The sequence below is a fragment of the Cynocephalus volans genome, chromosome 1 (genome assembly GCF_027409185.1).
Source record: "Cynocephalus volans isolate mCynVol1 chromosome 1, mCynVol1.pri, whole genome shotgun sequence".
Classification (NCBI taxonomy): Eukaryota; Metazoa; Chordata; class Mammalia; order Dermoptera; family Cynocephalidae; genus Cynocephalus; species Cynocephalus volans.
Window position 1 is genome coordinate 48,345,706 of NC_084460.1, and position 24,335 is coordinate 48,370,040.

At 44.3% G+C, this 24,335-nt stretch overlaps 1 long non-coding RNA gene and 1 pseudogene across 2 annotated transcripts; one reads left to right on the forward strand and one right to left on the reverse strand.

The window, feature by feature from the left end:
- Positions 1-11,352: 11,352 nt before the first annotated feature.
- Positions 11,353-18,924, reverse strand: LOC134390427 (uncharacterized). 2 transcript variants are annotated; one of them, XR_010024865.1, is made up of 4 exons: positions 18,811-18,924; positions 13,737-13,872; positions 13,097-13,264; positions 11,353-11,511 (listed from the first exon to the last, which is right to left on the reverse strand). It is a non-coding gene; the product is annotated as an uncharacterized LOC134390427 (long non-coding RNA). The 2 variants fall into 2 exon arrangements; XR_010024867.1 differs by lacking the exon at positions 13,737-13,872.
- Positions 18,925-19,541: 617 nt separating this feature from the next.
- LOC134362691 (ADP-ribosylation factor-like protein 5A) lies at positions 19,542-20,072 on the forward strand (annotated as a pseudogene).
- Positions 20,073-24,335: the final 4,263 nt, after the last annotated feature.

A 24,335-nucleotide genomic window follows, 5' to 3' on the forward strand; every position in this document is an offset into this window, starting at 1 on the left:
TGTTCAAATTTTCTATGTCTTCATGGTTCAGTTTTGGGAGCTTGTGTGTGTCCAGAAATTTATCCATTTCCTCCAGATTTTCAAATTTGTTGGCGTATAGTTGTTTATAGTAGTCTCGAATGATTCCTTGTATTTCAGATGAATCAGTTGTAATATCGCCTTTTTCATTTCTAATTTTTGTTATTTGAGTCTTCTCTCTTCTTTTTTTTTTTTGTTTGCCATGCTAATGGTTTGTCAATTTTATTTATCTTTTCAAAAAACCAACTTTTTGATTCATTGATCTTTTGTATTGTTTTTTGGGTTTCAATTTCATTCAGTTCTGCTCTGATCTTAATGATTTCTTTCCGTCTGCTCACTTTAGGTTTGGATTGTTCTTGTTTTTCTAGTTTTTTAAGGTGAAGTGTTAGGTTGTTCACTTGCCATCTTACCATTCTTCTGAGGTGAGCACTTAATGCAATAAATTTCCCCCTTAATACTGCTTTTGCAGTATCCCACAGGTTTTGGTATGATGTATCATTATTTTCATTAGTTTCAATAAATGTTTTGATTTCCTGCTTGATTTCTTCTTGGACCCATATGTCATTAAGTAGAATGCTGTTTAATTTCCATGTGTTTGTATAGTTTCTGGAGTTTCGTTTGTTATTAATTTCTAGTTTTAATCCATTGTGGTCTGAGAAAATACGTGGGATAATTCCAATTTTTTTTAATTTATTGAGACTTAATTCGTGACCTAATATGTGATCTTTCCTGGAGAATGATCCATGTGCTGATGAGAAGAATGAATATTCTGAGGTTGTTGGATGGAATGTTCTGTAGATATCTGCCAATTCCAATTGGTCTAGAGTATTGTTTAGATCTTGTGTTTCTCTACTGATTCTTTGCCTAGATGATCTGTCTAATATTGACAGTGGGGTGTTCAGGTCCCCTGCTATTATGGTCTTAGTGTCTTATTTCCTTCTTTAGTTCTAATAAAGTTTGTTTTATGAATCTAGCTGCTCCAACATTGGGTGTGTACATATTTATGATTGTTAAGTCTTCTTGATGCATCAGTATATTTTGAAGTCAGGAAGTGTGATACCTTCAACTTTGTTCTTTTTGTTCAAGATTGCTTTAGTTATATGGAGTCTTTTGTGGTTCCATACAAATTTTAAGAGCATTTCTTCTATTTCTGTGAAGAATGTCATGGGTATTTTGACAGAGATTGCATTGAATGTGTAGATTGCTTTGGGCAATATGAACATATTGATGATGTTAATTCTTCCACCCCAAGAACAAGGGATATGTTTTCATTTTTTTGTGTCTTCCTCAATCTTTTTCACCAATGTTTTATAGTTTTCATTGTAGAGGTCTTCCACCTTCTTGCTTATTAAATTTACTCCTATTTATTTGATTTTTTTTTTTGATAGCTATTGTGAATGGGATTACTTTCTTGATTCTTCTTCAGCTATTTCATTATTGGTGTGTAGGAAGGTTACTGGTTTTTGTGTTTATTTTGTATCCTGCCACTATACTTAATTCATTTATTAGTTCTAGTAATTTCTTGGTGGAGTCTTTAGGGTTTTCAGTGTATATGACCACGTCACATGTAAACAGTGACATTTTAACTTCATCCTTTCTAATTTGGATGCCCTTTATTGTTTCTCTTGCCTGACTGCACTGGTCAGAGCTTCCTATTTTGAATAGGAGTGGGGAAAATGGGCATTCTTGTTGTTTTCCAGATCTTAGAGGAAAGGTGTCCAATTTTTATCCATTCAGTATGATATTAGCTGTGGGTTTGTCATATATGGTCTTTATTGTGTTAAGGTATATTCCTTCTATACCTAGTTTGTTGAGTGTTTTTATCATGAAACAGTGCTCGATTTTATCAAATGTTTTTTCTGCATCTATTGAAATGATCATATGTTTTTGTTCCATCATTCTGTTGATGTGATGTATCACATTTATTGATTTGCATATGTTGCACCATCCTTGCATCCCTGGGATGAACGATCTTGTTAATGTGTTGTTGGGTTTCATTTGCTAGTCTTTTGTTGAGGATCTTCACATCTGTGTTCATTAGGGATGTTGGTATGTACTTTTTTGTTGTGTCTTTTTCTGGTTTTGGTATGAGGTTAATGTTGGCTTCATAGAATGAGTTTGGAAGTATTCCCTCCTCTCCAATTTTTTGGAAGAGTTTGAGAAGAACTGGTATTAGTTCTTCTTTAAATGTTTGGTAGAATTTGGCAGTAAAGCCCTCTAGTCCTGTGGTTTTCTTTGGGAGACATTTTACTACCACTTCAATCGCATCGCTTGTTATTGGTCTATTTAGGTTTTCTATTTCTTTATGATTCGACCTGGGTAAGTTGTATGTGTCCAGGAATTTCTCCATTTCTTCTAGGTTTTCCAGTTTGTTTGCATATAACTGTAATGTCTCTCATGATCCTTTGTATTATGGGGGTATCAGTTGTAAAGTCTCTTTTTTCATTTATGATTTTATTTATTTGAGTCTTCTCTTTTTTTTATTAGTCTAGCTAAAGCTTTATCAATTTTGTTCATCTTTTTAAAAAACCAACTCTGTTTCATCAGTCTTTTGCTATTGTTTTTTAAATCTCTAATTCATTTATTTCTGCTCTGATCTTCGTTTTTTTCTCTCCCTCTACTGACTTTGGATTTGGTTTGTTCTTGTTTTTCCAGCTCCTTGAGGTATAGCGTTAGGTTGTTTATTTGAATTTTTCTTCTTTTTTGATGTGGGCATTTACTGCTATAAACTTCCCTCTTAGAACTGCTTTTGCTGTATCCCATAGGTTCTCGAATGCTGTGTTTTCACTTTCATTAAATCAGAATCGGAATTTTAACAAGATTCCCTGAGTGAGAAATTCAAGAAGCTGATTTAATTCATTCCATCTTCTTTTTTCTCACACATTATGTTAAATTTGTCATCTGTAGTCATTCTTGAATGCTTTTCCCCCTCCTATTATAATAGCAAACATTAATTGTGCCAATATGCCAATGTGCAATTGTGCCAATTTGCAAAGTCACTGTGCAAAGTGCTTTTGTAATTATTTATTTTAATCTTCAAAGACACTTTGAAGAAGATGTTATTATTATCTCCATTTTACAGAGGAAGAAACTGGGGTTTAAAATACCTGAGTAACCTGCCCAAAGTTACATAGTAATGCTAAATCTAGGACTGGAAAATAGCTGATCTGACTCACACATTATATTCTCAGTTACTACGCCATATTACCTTCTTGAGATCCTTCTAATCTTTCAACATCCCAATCAAATTCTATCTTCTTCATTTCTTTTGCTGAACTCTTACAATTATTCCATGACTTCTCCCAGGTTGTAGATAATCATGTCTTTAATTAAACAACAATTGTTTTCTTTTCCTCTCATTAACAAATGCTATCTTATCTTCAAAATATACGTTGAGTGTGACTACTGCTCACTATGATGTCCACTGCTGTCTGATTAAAGCCACTGTTTTCTCTTGCCTGGAACATAGAAGAGCCTCCTAAATGTCTCCTGGCTTCTGTTCTTGCCTCTCTACAGTGTGTAAAGAACAGCCTTGGGGATATTCAAAAAATAAATTCAATCATATTGCCCCCCTGTTCAAAATCCTTCAATGACTTCCAGCCACACTTCTAATAAAATCCAAGTTAATTACCAGGGCTAATAAGGCCCCAGATTGCAGGTCAGAAAACTATGGACTAAGGGCCAAATCTGGCCTGCCACTGATTTTATAAATAAATGGATGTGAATACAACCACACCCATTCATTTACATATTATATATGGCTGGCTTTTTCCCTACCATGGCAGAGTTGAGTAACTGTGACTGAGACTGTATGACCCACAAAGGTTAAAATAATTACTGTCTGGTCTTTGACAGGTAAAAGTTGGTTAATCCCTATGCTAGATGGTCTGGCCCTGAGCACCTCTGGTTTCATCTACTAGCTCTCTCCCCACTGTGCTCGCTGTTCTAGCCACAAAGGCTCCCTGCTGTCCCTTGAACATGCCAAGTTTGCTTCTGCCAAAGCATTTCCACACACAATATTTACTTTGCCTAAAATATTCTCTTGGTGAGGCATGTGATTCACTCCCTAGCTTCATTCAAGTTCTATTCAAATGTCACCTCCGAATGGCTTTCCCTGACCACCCCTCCTAAAATCCCTCCACCCCTGCTCCGTCACTCTCTTCTCCTTACCTTGCTTTAGTCTTCACGGCATTTATTGCCACCTGTCAGACATCTGCTTGTTGATTTTTTGTCTCTCTTCCACTAAAACCTAAGTTCCACAGAATTAAGGATTTTAATTGTTTGGTCCTCTCTTGCATTCCTAGCAGTAATAGACCATCATAGGTGTTCGGTAAATATTTGTTGAATAAGTTAAAAACTAGCTTTTATGTGTGACAGTGCGTGCTAGATACAAGGTACACAATGATGAATTCTTCTTTACGGTTCTCCGGGTCCCACCTGGTACCTGGATGTGTTGTTATAAAGCAAGCGTCCTGAGCTGAAAAGAGGGGTATTCGCCAGGGTCACCAGGAGCCAGCACATCTGTGAGGTGAAATCAGGTGTTCTAAGGCAGCACATCTATATTTTCAGATATCAAAGAATAAGGCACTTATTTTTTCCATTTTCTTTTTACTGTCAGAGAACAACATAAGGCTTCCAACTTAATTATTTTGTCAAATAGGATATTTAGAGTAATAAATCTGCTGGCTGCAGCAAGACAGCTTCAAGATAGATGAAGACAGTTTAAATTTGGATTGGATAGTGGAAAATGCCATGGAATTATTGTTAATTTGTAGTGTGATGACAGCATTATGATTACATGAGAACATGCCCATTTTGCTTAGAGATACATGTTGAAGTATGTGGGGATGAAATGGCATGATGGCTAGGATTTGCTTCAAAATAATTGAACAACCATGATGGAGTGGGGAAGGTAGCAGTGTCATCTTCATTTTATAGACAGGGAAAGGGAGACTCCAGAGGACTTGCTATTCACTGAAATCACACAGCTAGTAAGAGGTGAAGCCGAGATTCAAACCCAGGAAACATGACCCCAGTGCTATTAACCATTCTAATAAAGAACCATCAGGATAATTTGGGGGTCTGTGTGGAGCAGTCACACACAGAGAGGCAGCCTCCCTCTCTGTTCTTCTCCACGTGGAAACTTCCACCTTGACCTTCCACCTGTGCTCCTGCCTCCATCCCTGCCCTCAGATAGGGAACCTAGGACCTACAGATATGCCAAGTCAAGGGTTTGCTTGAGTTGACAGACAGTTCTCCATACAGATCCCAAAGTTCTGTGTGCTTGTACCCAGATTTTTTATTTGGTTCATTTTCCTTATCCTTCATCTCTATGGTATACAGTGAACCCGGAACATAAACAGACAGATGTCTGAGTAGGTGTGTGTTTTACTTTAATGCCAAAACAGTTGCCATCAGTCCCACCTCTTTTTCCTCCCTCTCAGTTTGAATTAACAATGTCTCAGCTATCCAGCTCCCTGGCAGGCCTCAGCAAGCACAAGGGAGTATTTCTGGCACGTTTTTGAGTGATCAGGTCGATGAAGATTTCAGAATCTGCAAACCTTTTCCAGGAAAACCTTGTCCTGTTAAGATCTCTTGGACTGATAGTCTCTCAATGACTGGTAGTAAAATAACACTATTAATAACAACAACTAAAATGCATGGTGCTTTTAATTGTATTTGGCACTATGCTGAGTACTTTTCAAAGATTCTCTCACTTCATTCTTATCTCCCCTCTGTTCAGTAGGTGCTTATAGTCTTGTTTTGGAGATGAGTAAAACTATATAACAAGCTAACTCTTTTACTTATTCACTTCCTCATCCTTTCCTGAAATATTTATGAAGAATCTACTATTCTTACAGCACGTTACATACAACTTGTTACAGACTTTCAGGGAGCCTTGAAGTGGGAGAACTAAACAACCACCACCACCATTTATTGGGTGCATTTATTGAGTTCTTACCATGTGTTGGATGCTGTGCTTTTCAGTCTTTATTTAATGCTTTCAGCAATTCTCTTGATACAGGTTCTCTTTTCTGCCCCATTTTCTACAAACAGAGAAATTGGAGCAGAGATATGTTAAGTGACGTGCCTCAAATCTGGTTAGAGTTCGGATTTAAACCCTGTAAGCTTGTCTCTAGACCCGCATGCCTAACCACCGTGCCATACCAATCCTTATTTAAAACTCTCTCTCTCTCTCTCTCTCTCTCAGATATGAGTCCTATTTACTTTTTTCTCCCTGCAAGATTGTCAACTTTTTAGGCAGGAAGTCTCGCTCATCTTTTTGTCCCCAGTACCCTAGAGTAGTAATTCAGGGGATAGTGGTTTTGCCTTTGGCCTCCAAGGAACATTTGGTAATGTCTGGAGGTATTTCAATTTGTCACAGCTGGGAGAGGAGGGGTAGGGATGCTCCTGCCATCTAGTGCATGGAGGTCAGGGATGTTGCTAAACATTCTATGGCACACAGGACAGCCCCATAACAGAGAACTACCCAGCCCGAAATGTCACCAGTGCCAAGGCAGAGAAAACATGCCCTACTACCATGTTTTACATGGAGTGCGTGCTCAATATATATTTAGTTGAGTGAATTTCAGATATAGCAAGAACCACCACCAAATAACAATTCCTAAAAGATAAAAACTTCCACTTTGAAAACCCAGCTCAAGCATCTTCACCTCCTGGAAGGCTTTCTGACACCCTCAGACAGCTTTTTTTTTTTTTTTTCCAATCCTGGTAAAATATTGGCTTATTTTACTACCTTCCTCTTCCACCACTTTTCTAGTCAGTCCTGCTCAGGAAATGCTAATATCAGCCTAAGCACAACACAATTAGGCCAAAAACATGTTTCTTAAAAAGCCATATAAAATATTTCAAAGTAAGACAAAAATTATCTGTGGATTTTCCATGGCTTTGTCCATGGGATTTAAATCGTAAGTTTCCAACCACGAGCAGTTATCCAGGTTCTAGTGAAATGCAAACCTCCTATCCAGCTGCTAAATCTCCTGAGGTGATTTCTGTTTTCTTTAGTTTTCAGTAGAGCATTCTTTTATTTTTCTAAAGTCAGATGTATGGAGGTGTAACTTACAAACAGCAAAATTCACTATGTATATGTGGTTAGTTCTATTTGTTTTGACAAATGTCATGTAACCATAACAAAAACAAACTAGAGATACATGCACAGTTAACAGTGAACATTTTAATTTTTACCACATATTTTAATTTTTTACAAGAAGCATGTATTGCTTTTATAAGTATTTTATGTCTGGTCTATTGAGGTATAATTTACATACAGTAAAATTTACCCTTTGCAGTTCTAAGATTTTTGACAAATGTGTATAGTCGTATAATCACCACCATAATCATGATAAAGGACACTCTTGTTACCTCTGACTATCCCTTTACAACCATCTGCAGTCAACTCCCTTCCTTCCTACACCACCTGCTCTGACAATCCTTGTTCAGATTTCTGTTCCAGAATGTTATATAAATGGAATCATACAGCAGGATGTGGTATTTTGTGTCTGATGTCTTTCATTTTATGCTTTTAGGATTTGAAAGTGTCAGTAGTTTGTTCTTTTTGTTGCTTTTTCTTCCATTGTGTGACGTACCACAGCTTCTGTATCCACTTGCCAGTTGATTAATATTTTGGCTGCTTCAAGTTTTTGTAGATTATGGATAAATCTGCGATAAACATTTGCATACAGTGTTTCATGGGGACATACATTTTTGTCTTTCCTAAGTAAACACTAGGAGTGGGACTGCTAGGTCACATGGTAGGTGTATTATGTAATAAGAAGCTGCTAAACTGTTTTCCAAAGTGCATGTGCTTTTCTGACTTCCCGCTAGCAGTGTGGGACAGTGCCAACCACTTCATGTCTCTGCCACTGCTTAAAATTGTCAATGGTTTTGTTTTAAGCCACTTTAATCAGTGTGTAGTGGTACTACAATGCTGTTTGAATCTGAATTTCTCTGACTAATGATATTGGAACATTTTTAGTGTACTTATTTGCCATCCTTATCTCTTTATTGTTTATTCAAATCTTTTGCCGCCTTTTTAATTTGGTGGTTTGTTTTCTTATTGAGTTTTGAGACCTCTTTATATATTCTGGGTACAAATCCTTTATTAGATGTGTGATTTGCAAAAAGTTTTCTCCTAGCTGTGGCTTGTTTTTTCATTCTCTTAATAGTCTTTCAAAGAATAGAAGTTTTCAATTTTGATGAAATCCAATTTATCAATTTTTTTTTCTTTTATGATTTGTACTTTTTGGGTCCTGTATAAGCAATAGTTGCCTAATACTAGGTCATAAAAATTTTTCTCATAAGTTCTCTTCTAGTTTTATAATTTTGGATTTTACATTTACATGTATATCTACTCTGACTTAGGTTTTGTATATAGTGTGAGGTATAGGTCCAATCCCGTTTTTGTACATGGATGACCAACTGTTCCAACAGCATTTATTGAAAAGACACTACTTTCTTCACTGAAGGCCTTTGCACCACTGCCAAAAATTAACTGATAATATGCTCATGGATTTATTTTTGTATTTTCTATTCTGTTCATAGCAGCTTTTTATCTATTATGTTGAGCACTTACATGTGCCAAGCACAGTACACAACACTTTACAAATAATAACTCTTTTATAGTACTCATTACAACCCTCATGGCAGGTGCTTTTAATGATTCTATTTTCTTGACAAGAAACCTGAGGCACAGAGAAGTTAAGTAGATTTCTGGAGATCAGACAGCCAGTAATTGGTGAAATTTAGCTTATGTTTCTTTCTCTCCTTGTCAATCACCCTTTAGTATAATTATGCTGTGGTCTGCATATTTGTCCCCTCAAAGCTCATGTGGAAGCTTTATCCCCAATGTGGCAGTGTTGAGAGGTGGGGCTTTGGGGAGTTGAGTGGATCGTGAGGGCTATGCCTTCTGAATGGATTAATTCATTCATGGATTAATAGATTAATGGGTTAATGGATGGGTGGGTTATCACAGAAGGGGCACTGGTGGCTTTATAAGAAGAACAAGTAAGCATATTAACACACACTGTTGCTGTGTGATGCCCTGCACTGCCTCGGGACTCTACAGAGAGTCCCTACCAAGAAGGCCTTTGCCAGATGTGCAGCTTGACCTTGAACTTCCTAGCCTCCAAAACTGTAAGAAATAGATTTCTTTTCTTTATAAATTACCCAGTTTCAGGTATTATAAGTGACAGAAAAACAGACTATTACAGTTTGGTTGTCTGAATTCCTTACTAGTTAGGAAGCTCTTCGAGGTTAGAGATTGTCTTAGCTTTGTGGCCCAAGCTCTTGGCTTATGCCAGCCCCAGAGAACATGCTCTGTGAAGGTGTGTATATGAGTGAATGAATGAATGAGCAAATGCACAAAGTGTGTGCCAAATGAGTGCTTTGACGATAATGCTCTGTGGGACTTCTGCCACTGACATCATTATCCAAGAAAGATGCCAAAGACCCAGACAGAAAGCTGAACACATGGACTGTCTCAATGAAAAACAGAGAAAGTACTGTGTTCAGGATTATTCATCACCGGTCCATAATGGTCCAGATTTCAATAGATCAACTTTGATATGCTGTTTGTAAAAAGACCCAGCCTTGGAGGCCATGCTGGAAGTTGCAACCAAAGAGGTGACAATTTTCAATATCTCATGTGGGAATTAAGGAAAGGAGATGTGATGCTAGTTGCCAGGTGTTTAAGAGGCAGTAGGAGAGGAGGTGGCAGAATTGTTAGAATCATGGAGTTGTTCGTGGGAAGAGCCAAGGCTCAGGAGTTGACAAAGAAGGGTAAGCTGCAGGTGACAGGGATGAGTGGAGAAAATTCCAGAGCATCCCACTGGCTCGAGGTGACCTTTATCTCCTTTCCTTTTTATGATTAAAGAACAATCATGCTTATGGTTAAAACTTTCAGTGAAAGGAGGATAGAAATTAAAAAGAAAAAGTCCTCCCAACTTCCATGGTTCCCCAAGGAGAGGTAAGATCTTCGTTTGATTCCAGAGATTTTTCTGGGTGGATGCAACCATCTCTCATATATGTCTAAATATCAGGCAATTTTTTCCTTGTTCTCCTCATCTCAGGGAGACATCTTACCTTCAAGTCTTTCCAAAGTATCTCATATTTCAGAAAGCTCATTTTCTTATTTTATTTCGAATAACAAATAGCTCCTTGTTGTTCACCTTAGCTGCAGATTAGAATCATCTGGGGAGTTTTGCTTTGTAATTATATGATGGATGCTTTACTGAGGCTCTTCCCCAGAGAACCTGAGGGATTTGGTCTGGGGTGCGGCCTGAACATTGGTGGGTCCCCTGGACATTGGTGTGTCCTTCCCATGATTCTACCATGCAGCCGAAGCTGCACCAGAATCACTTTATTTCCTTTAACTACGGTTAGCCGGGCCTCTCCTTGGAGAGTGTGATACAATCACTTTGGAATGTAGTCGGGAAAGTGGTATTTTTTTGATACTGCACAGGTGCAGCTAGAGTTCAGATTCACCGCTCTCTGGAACTTTCACAATCAGTGCTAGTAGGGGATGTAAGCAGAAGGCACCTGGCACATTGGTATAAAAAGGAGGCAAAAACATTGAACCCAGACCTAGTCATTCCTTTCAGTATGAGCTCCTGATAGTAATTAGTGGATGCTGCAAACAAGCCGTTTAAAGATCACTTTAAAAGGCAGAACAGTGAATAGTGACTGTGGTGGTCAGGAATATCTATCTGCAGGGTAAAGGAAAAAAAAACAATTTTACTAAAGTTATCGGATTGGCTACTTGAGGCTAGAGATCTTACCGTCACTTATTTAAGTAAAAGGTCACTATGTTAGATCAGTGCTACTTAACCACAGGAATCATCAGGGGATCTTGTAACAATGCAGATTCTGATTCAGTAGATCTGGGATGGGGTCTGAGATTCTGTATTTCTAACAAGTTCCTGGGGATTCCAAGATTGGTCCTGGGATGATACTTTGAGTAGTAAGATGTCAGATCACTCAAAATGTGGCTCAGATGTGAGAAGAGTTTGAATATAGTTCTTTTATGCAATAAGATATTAGAACATATTTCAAGTTAACTTTATATATATATATATATATATGGGTACTTCAAAAAGTTCACGGAAAGATTTGTATTATCTTTTAATTTCATTTTCCATGAACTTTTTGAAATATCCTTGCATATGATTTAAAATGGGTAGGTAGCTAACACAATAAATGAATAGACATTGGATCACTCAACTTTAGTTTATATATACAATTTGGTCCAAATGCTTCTTTTCTTATTATTTACTTTTTAAACCTTTTCATTAAGAATGGAGTTTTGCTTTATTTGGGAGGTGATTGTTTTCCTTATATTTTAGCACATAATATATCTCATTCAGGGATTAACATCCATAAGCACAGATAATTCTCTGCAAATGCTGAACAGGTGGTATAATAAAGTAGGAAGTCAGTGACTGAGAAAAATCTGGGCTGGTTTGCAGCTGCTCTCATCTGTAAAATGGATTGTACCAAATACACACACATTAAACAAACATGCAGTGTTTATAACTATATATATAATGCTTATATACCTAATGTATATATACCTACCCCTGGGCCAAGACCCCATAGAAGTGCAGTCAGGAGCCCAGCCCCAGCCAACTGCACCCATGGGCCCAGCCCTCACCTACCTGCACCCGCAAGTCCAGCCCCCATCCAACTGCATGCACTGGCCTAGGCCCACCAACTGCACCCAAGTGTCCAGTACTGCCCAACTGCACCCACAGGCCCAGTACCCCAAAAAGTGCACCCATGGGCCTGGCTTCCAAAAGTACACCCATGAGCTCTGTCCTGACCGAACTGCACCCACGGGCCAAAGAACCACATAACTGCACCCACTGGGCCAGGCCCCCTAAAGCACACCCATGCACCATGCCCCCACGGGCCCAGGACACCCCTAGCTGCAGCCATGGGCCCAAGCCCCCCCAGCTACACCCCTGAGCACAACCCCCCACCTGCACCCACAGGCCCAGCTCCCCCCAGCTGCAACCTTGTGCCCACCACCCCAACTGCACACATGGTCCCATGCCTACCAAAGTGCACCCACGGGCCCAGCTCCCACCCAACGGCACCTACAGGCTAGCCAGTCCCAACAGCACCCATAGGCACAGAACCCTCTGGCACAGCCCTCCTCCAAAAGCACCATGGGGACCAGCACCTCCCCAAGGTACCCCCACAGGCCCAGCACCCCAAAGGTATACCCACGGACCCAGACCCCACCCCCAACACCCCCAACAGCACTCACGGGCTTAGGCCCTACCTAAATGCATCCATGGGCCTGCCTACCCAATGGTATCCACGGGGTCAGCGCCCCCCCAAAGCACATCCATGTGCCCAACCCCCACCCAAGTGCACACAGGGGCTCACCTCCTACCTAACTCTACTCACGTGCCCAGTCCCCACAAAGGCACACCCGCCAGTCCAGACCTTGACAACGGCACCCACAGATCCACCCCCCCAACTGTACCCACATGTCAAGTCCCCCTCAAAGCACACACACACGGGCCCTGCCCCACAAAAGCACTACCATGGGCCCAGCCCCCATCAAAGCACTACCACCAGCCCAGCCGCCCCCAACTGCAACCACCGGCCGAGCCCTCAGAAAAGTGCACACATGGGCCCAGCTGCGACCCAACTGCACCCACAGACACAGAACCACACGCACAGGCCCAGCCCCCACCAAACTGTACCCAAGAACCCATACCTCCAAAAGTGGACCCATGGGTCCAGGACTCTGAAAGTACACCCACAACCAAGCCCCACAACTGTACCCATAAGCCCAGCCCCCATCTAATTACCCCCACGGGCCCAGCCCCCACCACCTGCTCGCACTGGCCCAGACCACACCCAACTACACCCACAGGCCCAGCGCCCCCCAACGCACCCACAGGCCTAGACCCCACCTAACTGCACACAAAACTTTGTTCTGTTATTTTCATTTTTCTAACACATCATCTTTCATCACTTACTGATCAAATTCTATGCAATTTTGAAGATCCAACTCAGATGTCACCCCACTGTAGGCATCCCTACTCACCTTCTTTCACCTGGCTTTTGTCCTGGGACTTCTCTTTTACATTCATAGTCACCATTCGATGATGTTGATACAGGACGTGTTCAGTTTCCCCAGGTTTGGGTTTCATGACCCACCTCTGGCTTTCCAGTCACTCCCTAAAGTCTCAGGCCCCCTCCTCTGGGTTCTTCCCTGGAGGAAAGTTACAGTTGCCAGTTAGACTTATTTTTAGCACCAACATGGGGAAAATGAGACCACAAGGTGCTGTCTTAAGCAAATCCAGTGGCTGGATATGCTCAGGAGAGAGCACAGGCATTCTTGAATGTGCCTGGTGCATACCATAGGGTCTGACCAATGAACATGCTCCAGGAAGAAACAGACTCAGCATGTCAAAGACTAATGTTCCATTGCTAGGAGCCATCCCCTTAAATTAATATTCCCTAGGTAAAGAAGCTCTAGATGCCAAATCCCAGCTGAAGGCAGGGTTGTTGCCTCCTCTCCTGGAGGCAACCTGAGCGTCCCTGGCTGAGGGGTATGGGCTTTAATTTGTATGGAACTTACCTTCAGCAGGTGGCTGCTCAGTCTCTTAAGCCAGCCTGTGCTCTGTACTGAATTGATGTATTTCTTGGTTTTGAGTTAGACTTGATGTCTGCACTGAACTTACTTTTGTGTTACACTTGGTGTGGTCCCCGCTCAGTCTCTGGAGCTAGGCTGTACTCTCCCTGTGGAACGTGTATTTCTTCTTTGTTCTGTTAAATTAGTTCTCACTTTCTACCATGAGTCTGCTCTTGAATTCTTTCCTGTGGTGGAGTCAAGAACCTGATAAGATGACTGAAGGGATTGAGGATGACTATTGGGGCCTCCCCCCACCCCAGCTGGACTTTACCTCTGACTTCGGTGTCATGTAGTCTCATAGCTTCAAAGACCTCCTATATGATAATGACCCCCAAATTTATATCTCTAGTTTTAACCCAGCCCCCACCAAAGTGCACCCACAGGCCCAGGCCCCATCGAACTGTACCCATGGGCCAGTCCCCATCAAAGTATCCCAATAGGCCCAGCCCCCACTGAAGTACCCCATGAGATGAGTCCCACCCCAAAGTACACCCATAGGACCAGGCCCTACCCAACTGCACCTTCGGGCCAAGCCCACCTCCAACTGCACCCACAGGCCCAGTCCCCACCAAAGTACACCCACAGGCCAAGCCTCCCTCAAAGTACCCCCAAGGACACAGCCTCCCCAAAGCACACCCCAGGGCTCAGCCCCTACACAAGTGCACCCATGGGCAGCATCCCCCACCAACTGCACTCACGGGCCAAGGCCCCACAGAAGTGCAGCCATGGACCCAACAACCACCCAATGGCACCACGGGGCCAGCCCCCCTCCAAAGCACACCCACATGCCCTGCCCCTACGCAAGTGCATGCATGGGCCCAGAACAGCCCCCCACATGGGCTCAGGACACCCCCAGCTGCACCAATGGGCACAGGTCCCCCAGCTGCAGCCCTGAGCACAATCCACCCACCTGCGCCCATGGTCCCACCCCCACCGAAGTGCACCCACGGGCCCAGCTCCCACCCAACTGCACCTGCAGGCCAGCCAGTCCCAACTACCCCCATGGGCCCAGAACCCTTTGGCACGTCCCTCCCCCAAAAGCACCCATGGGCCCAGCACCCAACCAACGACCCCCATGGGCCCAGCACCCAACCAACGACCCTCCCCCCGAAAAGTACACCCAGGAGGCCAGGCCCCCAAAAGTATAACCACGGGCCCAGCTGCACCCACAGGCCCAGGCCCTATCCAAAAGCACCCATGGGCCTGGTCCCACTCAACTACATGCACAGCCCTCCTCAAAGCACAGGCACAGGCCCTGCACCTCCCAAAGTGCTACCATGGATCCACCCCCACCAAAGCACTACCACTGGCCCAGCCCCACTCAACTATACCCACTGGCCCAGCTCCCACCAAACTGTCCACTGGCCCAGGCCCACCAACTGCTCCCATGGGCCCAGCCCCCACCCAATTGTATGCACACATCCAGCCCCCACAAACTGTAGCCATGGGTCCAGCCCCCACCAAAGTGCACACACATGCCCAGCCCCAACCCGACTGTAACCCCGGGCCCACCTTGCCACCAACTGCACCCACGGGCCAATGCCACACCTAAGTTAAACCAGGGGCCCAGACCCAACAGCACACCCTCCCACCCAGGCCCCACCAAGTGCATCAACGGGCCCAGCCCCAATACAAATGCACACAAGTGCCCAGCCCCCACACAACTGCACCCAAGGGCTCACCCCCACGAGAGTGCACCCACAGGCCCATCCCAAACCTAACTGCCCCCACGGGCCCAGCCCCCACCAGCTACACCCACCAGCCCAGCCGCCATTCAACCGTATCCAGTGGCCCAGGCCCCCCAACTGCACCCGAGTGTCCAGTACCGCCGAACTGCACCCATGGGTCCAGCCCCCACCCCCCTGCACTCACGGCCCCTGTCCCCCACCCAACTGAACGCACAAGCCAAGGCCCCCGAGAAGTGCAGCCACAGACGCAGGCCCTGCAAACCGCACCCACGGGCCCAGTACCCCAAAAAGTTCACCCATGGGCCCAGCTTCCCCAAGAGTACATCCACAGGCTCTGACCCCAACCGCACCCATGGGCCCAGCAATCACCCAAAGCCACCCACGGGGCCAGCCCCCCCTAAAGCACACCCATGTGCCGTACCCCCACCCAAGCTCACGCACGGAACCAGGATACCCCCATCTGCACACATGGGCCCAGGCCCCCTGCAGCTGCACCCCTGAGCTCACCACCCTCAACTGCCCCCATGATCCCACCCCTACCATAGGCACCAGCTCCCACCGAACGGCACCTATGGGTCAGCCAATCCCAACTGTACCCATGGGCACAGAATCCTCTGGCACTGCCCTCCCCTAAAAGCACCATTGGGACCAGCACCCCCCCCAAGGTACCCCCACAGTCCCAGAACCCCAAAAGTACACCCAGAAGCCCAGGTCCCCAAAAGTATACCCGTGGAACCAGCCCCCACCGAAGTGCACCCATGAGCCCAGGCCTTACTCAAATGCAACCACGCACCCTTCCCCACCCATCGGCATTCACAGGGCCACTGCCCCCCAAAACACACCCACACGCCCAACCCCCACCCAAGTGCACGCAAGGGCACAGCTCACACCCAGCTCTACCTACGAGCCCAGCCCCACAAAGGTGCACCTGCGGGTCCAGCACCCGACAAGTGCACTTGCGAATCCACCCCCCAGCGACTGTACCCACTGGTCCAGTCCCCCTCAAAGCACACACATGGGCCCTGCTCCTGCAAAAGACTACCATGGGCCCAGTCCCCATCAAAGCACTACCACTGGCCCAGCCGCCCCCAACTGCAACCACAGGCCTAGCCCTCAGAAAAGTGCACCAATGGGCCCAGCCCCTACCCAATCGGGCCCACAGGCCCAGCCCCACCAAACTGTACCCACAGACCCATACCTCTGAAAGTGGAACCATGGGTCCAGGACCCCTGAAAGTGCACCCATGAACCCACCTCCACCCTATCTGTACCCATGAACCCAGCCCCCATGATGGAGTTTGGATGTGTTGTCCCCTCCAAAACTCATGTGGAAATTTGATCTCTAATGTGGCAGTGTTGGAAACTGATTGAGTCATGGGGGCAGATCCCTCATGAATGGATTAATGCTCTCCTTGGGGGAGGGGGATTAATGAGTGAGTTCTCGCTCTATTAGTTCCCACGAGAGCTCATTGTTTAAAAAGACCCTGGCACCTTTCTCTCTCTTGCTTCCTCTTGCCATGTGATCTGCTTGTACCCATCAGCTGCCTGCCACTTTCCACCATGAGTAGAAGCAGCCTGAGGCCCATGCCAGATGCAGCTGTCCCAGAATCGTAAGCCAAATAAACCTCTTTTCCTTATAAATTACCCAGTCTCAGGTATTTCTGTTACAGCAACACAAAACAGACTAATACACCCCACCACCTGCACCCAGTGGTTCTGCACTAACCTCACCTGGGGCTCTTTGTCTTCCAGAGAGCTGCCTCACTGTTGGGTCAATGCCCTGGCATTCAATAAAGGACCATTCTGATTACGAAAAAGTGGAGATGGACGTGGCAAATCTCCTATAAGAGGGAGTCCCTCCCTGGTCTTGTGGTTCCCTGCTCAGGACAGCTGACCTGGCTCAGGCCGCTCCCACCTCTCCAAGAGCTCCCAGACCTCTGCTGGTACACTTGGCTCCCTATGTGTCTGTCCCTATGAATCTTTAACCCAGAACCAAGCTGGGGTCTCAATAAAGGAAAAAAATTTCTATCAAGCAGAAGTGAGGCTGTCCTGCTTTTCTCCTGGAAAAATAGACCCCAATCCATTTTCCCACGAGCAGTCTCTACACCATTTGTGCCCACCCTCAAAACATGGCCCAGTCCTGTGCACAGCACTGAGACCCAGAGGCCATGGGAGTCTGCTAAAAACAGCTCTCGAGATTCCCTGCTTTGAACTGGGTACCCAAGGCGACCCCACTGTGACCTTGGAACACTTCAACTCCCCTCCCGGGCCTCAGTTTCCCCACTTGGATGTGATAAGGGATAAGGGAGTACTAGATGCCATCTTATCCTGTGCCCCCAAATGAGACAAAATCAGACAGCAACATGCGCCAAACTCTGGGAGCTCCTGCCTCCCCGCGCAGGCAGAGCCCTTCACTGGAGCCTAACATGGGCTTTGCATTGTGGAGAGAATACAGAGGGCAGGTGCATGCTGGGGCTAAATCCTGCGAAGAATGATAATCTGGTCCAAGCCTCAGGCCTGATCCTTTTGGGGGGCATTTACACACACTTGGTCCCAGCGCCCACTGGAGAACGGCCCATTCTTCAGGCAGGACCAACTAGGCAGGGCCCCAGGGAGTCCTGGGATTGGGGGAGAGTCTCTTGCCCTGACACCCCGCAAGCAGGGCACGCCACCCCTCGTGGTCCCTCCCTCAGGTCTCTTCCCCAGGCCCTGCAGGACCCAGTCCACGGAGGGTGGGTTGAGCAGGTAATAGACAGGCCTCTGACCCCTGGCTCCAGTCCAAAGACAAAGTCCAAGGACCCAGGCGTGGGGCCTCCAGGGGTCAGGTTAGTTCCTCGACCCTCCATCTCAGCCAAGAACCCACACCCCACCAGCAAGCCCAGGGCTTCACACTTACAGACACCAGGACAGAGGCGGCTCAGGGACACATGGGGAACAGCTCCGGTTCGGAACCCGTAGAGCCCTCTAACACTTCGGGGACTTCACTCCCAAGCACTGCTGCCACCCCCAGGAACTCTCCAGGGCCACCCTCTCACCTCCAGCGCCGCCCCTGCCCAGAAGGCCCCACCGGGTCGGGGGCTGCTCACCCCCAGGGCCCTCCGGGTCGGGGACTTCCATCCCAGGGCCTTCGGGTCGAGACCCTACGAACCAGTGGCCTCACCCGGCTCGTCCCCGACCCCGGATCCCCGAGCCCTGGCCGCGACTTCCCGGTGTCCCCGACCCCCGGCTCCCAGTTCCCCCGATCCCGGGCTCCCCTGCCCTCCCGAATCCCGGCTCCCCCTGACCTCCGGATCCCCGGCCCTCCCGACCCCCCGGCTCCCCAGCCCTCCCGACCCCCGGCTTCCCAGTCCCCTTGACCCCAAGCTCCCTGGTCCTCCCGAACCTCGGCTCCCAGACTCCCTGCTCCCAGTCCCCCCAACCCCCGGCCTCTCCTCACCGGCCGCAGAGTTTCCGCAGATGCCGGGCAGCGCAAGCGCCAGCAGCACGAGCATCAAGAACACGATTTCGCTTTCATGCGCCTCCGCAAACCGCCGCCGTCGCCGCCTCCGCCGTTTTCAGAACCGGGGCACGCCGGACGCCCCGCCTGCGCACGCGCCGGCTCGGGCAGGCTCGCGCTACGGAGGCCGGACGAGGGTGGCGGCAGCAGCGATGGCAGCACGCGACCCGGCGTGCTGCGCTCGGAGCCTGGAGAGGCGCGTCCCGGCGTTGCTAGGATACGGGGGCGGGGTCTGCCAGGATGGGTGGGAGCCTGGTGAAAAATAAAAATAAAAATGATCAAAAAGTGGTTGCAAAGTTCCCTGGTGGTCTAGTGGTTAGGATTCGGCGCTCTCAAAAAGTGGTTGCAATGGTCAACTTTTATTACGTAAATGTTATCACAGTTAAGAGAAAAAAAGTTTTAAGTCAGGAGAGAGGGAGCTGATAAAAATACCTGGACGGGCAGACTACGCGGCGGCGACGTCCGCGAGCCAGGCGAGTGCCGGGCGGCAACGGTGGAGTCTCGCGTGCGGCGGGGCGGCCTGAGCTTCGGCCTCCCTCCGGTTCCCTGGAAGTGGGGCCGGCGGCCAGCGCGGGAGCAGCAGCAGCAGAGACGGAGGCTCCGGCGCGTCTCTCTCACCTTCAGCCTGAGCCAGGGGAGGCCAGGCGGCCCGGGTGGCTGGAGGGGGTCCGCTGCCCGAGAATGGGAATTCTCTTCACCAGGATATGGAGACTGTTCAATCACCAGGAACACAAAGTTACCATTGTTGGGCTGGACGATGCAGGGAAAACTACCATCTTTTACCAATTTTCTAAGAATGAAGTTGTACATACATCCCCCACAATAGGAAGTAACGTGGAAGAGATAGTGATAAACAATGCACGTTTCCTAATGTGGGATACTGGTGGCCAAGAATTTCTTCGTTCTTCCTGCAACACTTACTGTACCGACACGGAGTTTGTAATAGTTGTGGTGGACAGTACAGACAGAGGATTTCTGTAACTAGGGGAAAACTCTATAAAATGTTAGCGCATGAGGACCTAAGGAAAGCTGGATTGTTGATTTTTGCTAATAAACAAGATGTTAAAGAATGCGTGACTGTAGCAGAAATCTCCCATTTTCTGAAACTCACATCTATTAAAGATCACCAGTGGCATATCCAGGCATGCTGTGCTCTTACTGGCGAGGGATTGTGCCAGAGGCTTGAATGGATGATGTCATGATTTAAGATGAGATGTTCTCTACTGACCTCTTCTCACAGACTGTATAAATGAAGCGCTGGACTTTACCTGAAAGCTGCAAAAATTCATGGTTTAGATATATTTATAATAAACTGATTTAAACTTTTTCTATAAGAAGAAAAATTAAAAACACTTATTTGAAAACAAAGATGAAGTCTCACCTTCCAATTTGCTTTCTCAATAGTTTCTTCCAAAGTAAGTTATTAAAGCTGTGATTGACATTTTTCTCATAGTGAATCCTCTCAGGACATTGTGTAGACTGTGCTAAGTACAAAGGGAGAGGAAGACATCTTGAATTTTAAGAGCTTTCTTATCAGTATACCCCCTCCCTAGATGAATGTTGTTCTTTTGTTGAGTCAAAATACCAATCAGCACAGATGCTCAGTTTCCAACATTTTAAAATGTAATGTTACTTATGAAAAGTATTTTGCATAAGGTTATGTATGTATTACGTATATACCTCAAGTTCAAGTTAATGGCTTTGATTTGTGTTCTAAAGAAAAGCAAATAACTCAAAAATTAATAATATCCTAGTTATAACCATAATGAGATATATACTGGCACTGGTGTTAAATGCCATTTTGTACTTTTCCTCTATATTCTCTGTATGGTACTACAAACCCCCCAAATCATTGAGCTCCTCTTAAAAAAAGAAAGAAAAGAAAAAGGAAAAACTTGATATTGTGTATCTCTTTTTTTGTTGATCAGTCACACATAGAAACATGTAATTCAACTGAGTGGTATATCTGTCGGATTCTTAGCTTAATATTACTAATGGACAGAATTACACAGTTAGCTATTATAGGATTATTCCTTTTGTTGGTCCTTAGGCCATCTAAATTACTGAATAAATTGTTAATCCATTAATCAATCATAAATTGTGATTAAAATTATCAAGCATGAATTGAAAACTGTTGTGTGAAACATGTCTACCCAGAGAAGTAACACTATAAGTACTATTAAATAATTTAGCTACAGTCTTTTTAAGTATTAAATTATATGTCAAGCAGTTAAAGTGAATTTGAGAGTTAAAGTAAAGCATATTTTCCAAGCAACATGGATAATTTCTTAATTTGCAAATTTCTTATTTTAGTGGGAATTGGAATAGTTTGACATTTTTTGTTTCTGTAACTTTTTATTTTTTAAAAAAGATGACCAGTAAGGGGATCTTAACCCTTGACTTGATGTTGTCAGCACCATGCTCACCCAGTGAGCTAACTGACCAACCCTATGTAGGGATCCAAACCCGCAGCCTTGGTGTTATCAGCACCACACTCTCCCAAGTGAGCCATGGGCTGGCCCTTGTTTCTGTAAATTTTCTTGTATCTTCTTCCACTACATAAATGCATTGTTTGATAACTATAAAATGCAAATGTTTTTTAATGTTTTTAAGAATTTTGTTTAAAAATTTATTGACATGATATACTATTTGTACTGAGAGGTAACTTGACCCAAAATACCTTTTATGTTTGCTTAGGGTATTTTTTTCAATATCTGAAAGTTGAAGGTATTTCTGTTGTAACTGTAAACAGACATTCTAAATGTGTTAAAACATATTCTTACGTACTCTATTTGTATATCTTTCATACCCTGAAAATCTGAAGGTTAATTCAAACTGTCATGTATTAGAATATTCAAGAAAAAAAAAAACTACCTTTAATACCAGCCTTTTAAATTTTGCCAAGATTTTGATGAGGAATAATAGTACAAGTTATAATCACTGATAGCACTTTGAAAGTTCTTTTCTATAAAATATAAAATACTCAATATCTAAATCCAAGTCAGGCAGGGGAGGTCAGTGTTTATCATTAGATGTTTTGTGTTTTATACTTATACTGTTCAAAATGCAATTATAACATTTAATATTTGTCAACATGCTTTTACAAAAGTAAATCCTAAACTACTAAAAAAAATGTGAAAGTCTTTTACCTCCTTGGTTAAATTTATTTCTACATAATGTATTCTTTTTGATGTTATTGTAAATGGGATTTTTTTAACTCCCTTTTCGGGTTGTTCATCATTAGTGTATGGAAATGCCATTTATTTTTCTATGTCAATTTTGTATCCTGCAACTTTGCTGAATTTGTTTACTAGTTCTGGCAGTGTGTGTGTGTGTGTGTGTGTGTGTGTGTGTGTGTGTGTGTGTGTGTGTGTGTGTGTGGTGTGTAATCTTCAAGATTTTCTACTAAAAGATCATGTCATCTGCAAACAGAGATAATTTTACTTCTTTCTTTCTGATGTACATGTGTTTTATTTGGTTTTCTTGCCTAATTGCTCTGGCTAGGACTTCCAATACCAGGCTGAGTAAAAATGGCAAAAGCAGGCATCTTTGTCTTGTACTAAGGGGAAACACCACTGAGTATGATGCTGGCTGTGGGGTTTTATACATGGTCTTTATTATGTTGAGGAAGTTTCCTTCCATTCCTTGTTTCTTGAGTGTTTTTTTAATCATAAAAGGATGTTGAATTTTGTCAATTTTTTTTCTGAGTTAATTAAAATAACCATTGGTTTCCTTCATTCTGTTAATGTGGTTTATTACATTGATTGATTTTTATATGTTCTAAAAATGCAGAGGAATAAATTATTTCAACACTTCTAGCCAGGAAAAGTTTCCTTTCTCAATAAATGCAATTTCTTAATAAATGGGGTGTGGATTAATGAGGCTTTTGTGGGGACTGGGACTCATGACATTTAGAGGAAAGTTTAGAAATCCTCTTTTGGTGGAAATGACACTGATCATCAGTTTCCCCACAGCAGGTGCTCAGCACTGGACAAGCAGCCGTCTCTGTTTTTGGAAATAGTCAGGAAAGCTTTCTCAGTTTATCTCACTGTCACTCCACCCATGGGTGCTGGTTTCATATTCTGGAATTCAGCTATTTGGAGACAACCACGTTCTATCAGTAAGTCACTCCTGACAGAAGTGGCCTGAAGGACCATCGAGCCAAGCCTGCTGAGCTCTGACTGAGCTTGCTCTGCCCCCAGCCTTGTCCTCTGCCCTTTGAAAATGACCGCTCCCTGGGGGAATGTCGATGGTTTCCGATTCACTGCTTCTTAGCTTTCTTCCCCGTTTTTATGGTGTGCATGTTGTTGGTTTTCATTTAACATAAAAAACTAAAAACGTACATTTGTTTTAAACATGCAAGAGTTTCTCTAGCTCTCCTTTGCTTCCAGAAACCTCCCTGTCCTGGCCACCCCCTCGGTGTCCTGTGGTTGTCACTGTTCCTGCATCTTGTTATGCAAATCCCAGAATTGAGCTGGGATGGGGCTTAGCAGAAACAGTGGAAACTGGTCTTCACGGATGAGGACCCAGACGTGATCTTGATGTGGATGCTCCAATGGGATGGCGCAGGGCTGTGGACAGCGTTTAAACAATCTTACCACACTGTGGTTTATATGATTCTCCATTTCTTTTTCACATGGATTGCTCTAGATTCAAACTTGACACTTGTCCCGGCATTTAACTCATTGCTCTGAGCCCATCATTCCAGGCTGTCAAGCTTATAAGTTGAGTTTGGCCATCCCAAACTTTCCCTAACAGTTTTGTACTCTCTACAGATTTGGCAAAAAGTTTTCTAGTTCCAAACACTGAAAAGCAAGAACAGATGCTCTGTTCTCCACTACCACACCAATTCAATTTTTTAAATGTAGGTGTTTAAATCACTGCCGAAAGAAATTAAAGAGAACATGAAAAGATGGAAAGAAATTCCATGCTCTTGGAATGGAAAAATTCACATTGTGAGAATATCCATATTACTCAGAGTGATTACAGGTTAAATGCAATCCCCATCAAAATACCAGTGACGTTCTTCATAGAAATAGAAAAAACAAACCTAACATTCATAAGGAACAACAAAATATCCCGAATAGCCAAAGCAATCCTGAGGAAAAAAAAGAAAAATACAGCCAGAGGCATTACACTACCTAACTTCAAATTATACTACAAAGCTATAGTAACCCATAAAAACAGACACATGAACAAACAGACCAGCATAGAGAACCCAGACATCAGCCCATATACCTACAGCCTACTGATCTTTGACAAAGGCACCAAGAACATGCAATGGGGAATAGACTGCCTCCTCAAGAAGTGGTGTTGCAAAAATTGGACATCCATATGTAAAAGAATGAAACTAGACCCATACATCTTGCCATATACCAAAATCAACTCAAAATGGATTAAAGACTTATACATAAGACTAAAAACTATAAAACTACAAAAGAAAATATAGGGGAAATACTTCAGGA